We start from the raw sequence: 7323 nt of genomic DNA, 5'->3' as shown, positions 1-7323 counted from the left end.
TAGATACTACTGAATGAATGAATGAATATATTGTTGTATAGTACTCTCCCAAGCATTTAGTACAGTGCTCTGCACAACAATAATAATAATAACGTTAGTATTTGTTAAGTGCTTACTATGTGCAGAGCACTGTTCTAAGCGCTGGGGTAGATACAGGGTAATCAGTTTGTCCCATGTGAGGCTCACAGTCTTAATCCCCATTTTACAGATGAGGGAAATGAGGCCCAGATAAGTGAAGTGACTTGCCCAAGGTCACACAGCTGACTAGTGGCAGGGCCGGGAATCAAACCCATGACCTCTCAATCCCAAGTTGTAAGCTCTCAATAAATACGACTGACTGACTACAGAATAACAGATGAGTTTGTCGTGGGCAGGAATGTGTCTGTTATATTGTAATAATGTTGGTATTTGTTAAGCGCTTACTATGTGCAGAGCACTGTTCTAAGCGCTGGGTAGATACAGGGTAAACAGGTTGTCCCACGTGGGGCTCACAGTCTTCATCCCCATTTTACAGATGAGGTAACTGAGGCCCAGTGAAGTGAAGTGACTTGCCCACAGTCCCAAAGCTGACAAGTGGCAGAGCCGGCATTCGAACCCGTGACCTCTGACTCCCAAGCCCAGGCTCTTTCCACTGAGCCATGCTGTACTCTCCCAAGCACTTAGTACAGTGCTTTGCACACAGTAAGTGCTCAATAAACACTATTGAATGAATGAATGAATGAATTCGTTAGACATAGTCCCTGTCCTCAAAGAGTCTACAGTCTAGAGATCTCCAGATTTTTTAAGATTGTCTAGACATCTCATTTTCAGTAAAACATAAAACCATGGGTTCAATCTCTCAGTCTCTAAAACGGATCCTGCCTGGTTTGATTCCGTCTAGACCGGAGCTAGAATTTCCCGGTTTGATTTTTTCTTATGGTACATGTTCAGGGATTACTGTGTGTCAAACACTCTTTTCATTCATTCATTCAATAGTATTTATCGAGCGCTTACTATGTGCAGAGCACTGTACTAAGCGCTTGGAATGAACAAGTCGGCCACAGATAGAGACGGTCCCTGCCGTTTGACGGGCTCACGGTCTCATCGGGGGAGACGGACAGACGAGAACGATGGCGATAAATAGAGTCAAGGGAAAGAGCACTCTTCTAAGCACTGAGCTAGGTACAAGTTAACTAGGTGGGACACAGCCCTAATTCACACCCGGCTAGCCAAATCTTTTATCCTTCATTTCTCGGTAACAAGTTCCACTGCTTTAAATTGGTATTTCTTCCTTTTGTTTTCCTGGTTTGTTTCACTCTCAGCATACAGATCCCCATCATGCCATCAAGACCCACTTCCCCAATCCCTACCACTCTCCTGGCGATCCCAGAGTCCCTACATTTCCCATAAATGTCCCACACATGCCCCGCAAATGCTGCTGAGAAGCAGCACGGCTTATTGGATAGGCCATGGGCCCGGGAGTCGGAAGGTCGTGGGTTCTAATCCCGGCTCCGCCCCACGTCTGCTGTGTGACCTCGGACAAGTTGCTTCGCTTCTCCGGGCCTTAGTTACCTCATCTGTAAAATGGGGATTAAGAGTGTGAGCCCTGTGTGGGATAGGGACTGGGTCCAACCTGACAAATTTGTATCTACCCTAGCACTTAGAACAGTGCTTGGTACGTAGTAAGTTCTTAAAAAGTACCATAATTATTATTAGAGAAGCAGCGTGGCGTAGTGGAAAGAGCCCAGGGTTGGGAGTCAGAGGCTGTGGGTTATAATCCTGCCTCTGCTACTTAATAATAATAATGTTGGTATTGGTTAAGCGCTTACTATGTGCAGAGCTTGTCAGCTGTGTGACTTTGGGCACATCACTTAACTTTTCTGTGCCTCAGTTGCCTCATCTGTAAAATGGGGATAAGACCGTAAGCCCCACATGGGACAATCTGTTTACCTGGTATCTACCCCAGTGCTTAGAACAGTGCTTGGCACATAGTAAGTGCTTAACAAAAACCATAATTATTTTTATTCCATTTGTTCTATGCCCAAATTCTGTGGCAATCCAGGAAAGCCCCTCTCTACACTTCCTCAGGATCATGTCCTCTAAAACTGCAGATGGAAGCCTTTCCAACATGAATTTTTCTGGTGTAAGCTCGGTGCGGGCAGGGACCGTGACTACCAACTCGGTTGAACTGTACTCTTCCAAGCTCTTCGTACAGTGCTCTGCATAATAATAATGGTATTTTTTAAGTGCTTACACTGTGCCAAACACTGTTCTAAGCGCTGGGGTAGATACGAGGTAATCAGGTTGTCCCACGTGGGGCTCACAATCTCAGTCCCCATTTTCCAGATGAGGTAACTGAAGCACAGAGCGGTGAAGAGATTTGCCCCAGGTCACACAGCAGACAAGTCCAGAGCCAGGATTAGAACCAAGGTCCTCTGACTCTCAAGCCCATATTCTTGCCACTAGGCCATGCCACTTAATAATAATAATAATAATGGTATTAGTTAGGCACTTACTACGTGCCAGACACTGTACCAAGTGCTGGGGTGGACACGAGCAAATCGGGTTGGACACAGGCCCTATCCCCTCTGGGGCCCACAGTCCCAAACCCCATTTTCCAGATGAGGGAACTGAGGCCCAGAGAAGGAAGTGACCTGCCCAAGGCCACACAGCAGGCAGGTGGTGGAGCCGGGATTAGAAGCCGTGACCTTCTGACTCCCAGGCCCGCGCTCTAGCCACTAGGCCAGGCTGCTTCTCCTGTACGAGGCTGACTGCTGTCGGGGAGGCGGGGGCGGGGAAGGAGGCGAATGTGAGAGGGCGGGGAGGAAGAGAGGGAAGGACGGAGGGAGGGAAGGATGAACGGAGGAAGGGAACCCGGCCTAGCCCGGCCCAGGCCGAGCGTTGGGCGGCCTGCTCACCCGAGCCCGGGAAGCACATGAGTGCCAGGACCAGCAGCCGGTGCACCAGATGAGCGGGGTCGCAGATGGCGTATAGTAATCGATAAGTTGACCGGTAAAAGCCTTATTAAGGTCGCATCTCCTTCAAGAGGCCTTCCCCAGTTAAGCCCTCTTTTCCCCAACTCCCTCCCCCTTCTACATCACCCGTGCCCTTGGATCTCTACCCTTTGGTCGTTTGGTATTTGCCCCACCCTCAGCCCCGCAGCACTTATGTACTTTAGATCACTTTGCCCCCTCCTACCTCACCACTCTCCTAGTACACCCCAGCTCACACACTTTGGTCCCTTAATGCTAACCTTCTCACAGTACCTCCATCTCGTCTATCTCACCGCTGACCTCTCGCCCCCGTCCCGCCTCTGGCCTCCCTCCCTCCTCAAATCCGACGCTCTCCCCACCTTCAAAGCCTTATTTAGGGCACGTTTCCTCCCAGAGGCCTTCCCTGACTTAAGCCCTCCTTTCCTCTTCTCCCACTCCCTTCTGCGCCGCCTTGACTTGCTCCCTTTATTCATCCTCCCTCCCAGCCTCACAGCTCTTATGTACATATCTGTGATTTTATAGAGAAGCAGCGTGGCTCTGTGGGAAGAGCACGGGCTTGGGAGTCAGAGGTCATAGGCTCGAATCCCGACTCTGCCACTTAGCTGTGCGACTGTGGACAAGTCACTTAACTTCTCTGTGCCTCACTTACCTCATCTGGAAAATGGGGATTAAGACCGTGAGCCTCACGAGGGACAACCTGATGACCCCGTATCTACTCCAGTGCTTAGAACAGTGCTCTGCACATAGTAAATTCTCAACAGATGCCAACATTATTATTATTCATTCATACAAATGTGTGTCTCTCCCTCTAGACTGTAAGATTGTGAGCAGGGAATGTGTCTTATATCGTTATATTGTACTCTCTCGAACAATAAGTGCTCAATAAATGCAATTGACTTGGATAGTAAATAGTTGGTATTCGTGTGCCATTTCAGTGCACTTCTGTCTATAGGCTAGCTAAAGCTACTGGACTCCTTTAAACAATTCAGTAAAAACAAAGGTATTTTTTTCCAAAGTAGAGTCTGTGTTTCATTTTAATTAGATAATAGCAAATTTAAGCAATCACGAGCTCGATTCTGCATATTTTAAAGGATGGGTAGGTTCAACTCGGAAATTGCATGGAACAGAGGTGCTACAGATCGTTCCCATGTTCTAGTTCATTAAACCTCTTCCCCCATGCCTAATGTACCTGACTTTAGTTGGAAAAGAAAAGGTAATACTAGTGATTCTCAGCTATAATGTTGGTATTTGTTAAGCGCTTACTATGGGCCGAGCACTGTTCTAAGCGCTGGGTAGATACAGGGTAATCAGATTGTCCCACGTGAGGCTCAGTCTTCATCCCCACTTTCCAGATGAGGTAACCAAGGCACCGAGAAGTGAAGTGACTCGCCCACAGTCACCCAGCTGACAGGTGGCGGTGCCGGGATTAGAACCCATGACCTCTGACTCCTGAGCCCCGGCTCTTTCCACTGAGCCACGCTGCTTCTCTATGTGCCAAGCTCTGTAGTAAGTTCTGGGGTAAATACAAGATAGTCAAGTTGGATACAGTCCCTGTCCCACAGGGGCTCACGGTCTATGGGTGGGAGGGAAGAAAATGAGATGATGAGGATGAGGAAAAAGAGGAAGAGACGTGCCCAAGATCACACAGGAGCAGATGATGGAGCACGGAATCAGAACCCAGGACCTCTGACTCCTTAGACCCATGCTCTTTTTACCAGCCCACTTTGGGGCCAGTGGCTTAGTGGAAAGAGCACAGGCTTGGGAGTCAGAGGTTGTAGGTTCTAATCCCGGCCCTGCCACTTTTCACCTGTGTGACTATGGGCAAGTCACTTAACTTCTCTGGGCCTCAGTGACCCCTTCTGTAAAATGGGGATTGAGACTGTGTACCCCACGTGGGACAAGCTGATTACCTTGTTTCTTACCCTACTTAAAGCTCACCTCCTCCAAGAGGCCTTTCCCAGACTGAGCTCCCCTTTTCCCTCTGCTCCCTCTAACCCCCCTTCACCTCTCCCCCACCTTCACCTCTCCGCAGCTAAACCCTCTTCTCCCCCCTTTCCCTCCCCTCCTCCCCCTCGCCCATCCCCTCAGCACCGTACTCGTGCGCTCAACTGTATATATCTTCATCACCCTATTTAGTTTCTTTAATGAGATGTACATCACCCTGATTCTATTTATTTGCTATTGCTTTAATGAGATGTTCTTCCCCTTGACTCTATTTATTGCCATTGTTCTTGTTTTCCTGTCTCCCCCGATTAGACCGTAAGCCCGTCAAAGAGCAGGGACCGTCTCTATCTGTTACCGATTTGCACATTCCAAGCGCTTAGTACAGTGCTCTGCACATAGTAAGCGCTCAATAAATACTATTGAATGAATGAATGCCCTCACCGATCTTATCATCTAGAGAGGATGATAGAAGTTAGTTATCAAGTAACCAGTTCATTCTTTGGTTGAGCCAGTTTCGACTCCCTGCTTGGGTATTATTCGATTTTTAAAGCTACCTAAACCAGCTATCCGGCCCAGTAATATTTCTTCCAAGGAGAAAAATGATGCTATATCCACACATTCAGGTTCTAATTCCATCTCCCCATATAGACAGAGGATATCTCTATTATGGATAAATCAGGGTTATCCAGAAAAGTTTATCAGGCAAGTAAAATTGCAAAATCAAATCTGAACGATGCCAAATGTTCGGTATTGCCCAAGATTATGGTTTCAAGTCTCGACTCCTCAGGTTTCGTAATATCCTATCCACAAGTTATGTAGAATCAAATCTGGTCGGTATTCTAATGGGGTAGTGCCAAGAAACACCCAGAGGAAGAAAGTGTTTTTGATTTAGTAGAATCCTTTGCCCTGTGTCAGTAAAAGCAACAAATGCAGAACTCTGGCAGTGATTTACTAACACTGGGATTTTTTTCAGAATCCTGCTGTGGAAAGGGGAATACTGAGAAGGGTCACCCATCCGCCGCGCTGTTCGACAGATGTCCTGGGCCCTGGGATCATGGTCTCTTTTACCAAGTGATTTACTGTGCCTCTCTCATAATAATAATAATAATAATAATAATAATAATGTTGGTATTTGTTAAGCGATTACTATGTGCAGAGCACTGTTCTAAGCGCTGGGGTAGATACAGGGTAATCAGGTTGTCCCACGTGAGGCTCACAGTTCTTAATTCCCATTTTCCAGATGAGGTAACTGAGGCACAGAGAAGTTAAGTGACTTGCCCACAGTCACACAGCTAAGTGGCAAAGTTAAGATTCGAACCCATCCCCTCTGACTCCCAAGCCCGGGCTCTTGCCCCTGAGCCACGCTGCTTCTCTATCTCTCTAGTCATCAACCTCTTACTCTCGCCCTCCTTCCTAATAATAATAATATCAGTATTTGTTAAGCACTTACTATATGCCAAGCACTGTTCTAAGCACAAGGGTAGATACAAGGTAATCAGGTTGTCCCACGTGGGGCTCACAGTCTTCATCCCCATTTTACAGATGAGGTAACCGAGGCGCAGAGAAGTTAAGTGACTTGCCCAAGCCGGGATGAGGACCCGTGACCTCTGACTCCCAAGCCCGGGCTCTTTCCACTGAGCCACGCTGCTTCCTCCCTCCTCCCCCACTCTCATCCGACAGACCACTACTCTCCCCATCTTCATAGCTCTACTAAAATGACATCCGACCAATCTTTCAATTCTTTCCCCTTCCTGTTTTCCCCACCTCATGTGTCTCGCGTGCATTTGAATCTGAACCCCTAAACCCTAAACTAGTCAGCCCACCCCCCTCTGAGGGTCGCACCTGGAGAGTTTGCAGTCCTCTACCAGTCTCGGCTACGGGAGGGAGAGTCAAGCAGAGGCCTGGCCGTTCCATTCCTAGCTTGGCCAGTGGCTGGCCAGTGGAAGACCGTCTGCTACCGGTCAAAACTCACCCGTGCTGGGCAGCAGCGGCCCGGGAGAGAGTCGAGGGTGGAGACTCAAGTGGACGGCAGGGACCGTCTCTATCTGTTGCCGACTTGTTCATTCCAAGCGCTCAGTCCAGTGCTCTGCACGTGGTAAGCGCTCAATCAATACTATCGAATGAATGAACGAATGACTGCGCGGAAGGAGGCCACGGTAAACCACTTCCATATTTTGACGAAGAAAGCTACGGACTCATTAGCGGAACGACCGCAGATGGAGAGCGGGGCGTTCTGGGAGAGATGTGTCCGCGGTGTCGCTATGGGTCGGAAATGACTCCACGGCATAAGACGAGACTCGCATCACCTGTCACCCGTTTTTTTTCATGTCTTTATACTTCACACTTTAGAGAGAAGCAAAGTGGTTTAGTGGCAAGAGCACAAGCCTGGGAAGCAGCGTGGCTCAGT

General features: G+C 48.3%; 1 non-coding gene across 1 annotated transcript; it reads left to right on the top strand.

Annotated features, from left to right (window-relative positions):
• The first annotated feature begins 6740 nt into the window (after nt 1-6740).
• On the top strand, nt 6741-6878 carry LOC114816510. The gene has a single exon (XR_003764294.1). It is a non-coding gene; the product is annotated as a small nucleolar RNA SNORA7 (small nucleolar RNA).
• Nucleotides 6879-7323: the final 445 nt, after the last annotated feature.

Source organism: Ornithorhynchus anatinus, chromosome 1, assembly GCF_004115215.2.
Source record: "Ornithorhynchus anatinus isolate Pmale09 chromosome 1, mOrnAna1.pri.v4, whole genome shotgun sequence".
Taxonomy (NCBI): domain Eukaryota; kingdom Metazoa; phylum Chordata; class Mammalia; order Monotremata; family Ornithorhynchidae; genus Ornithorhynchus; species Ornithorhynchus anatinus.
Note: the sequence above shows the minus strand (reverse complement) of the source record. Positions and strands in the feature narration are given on the sequence as shown.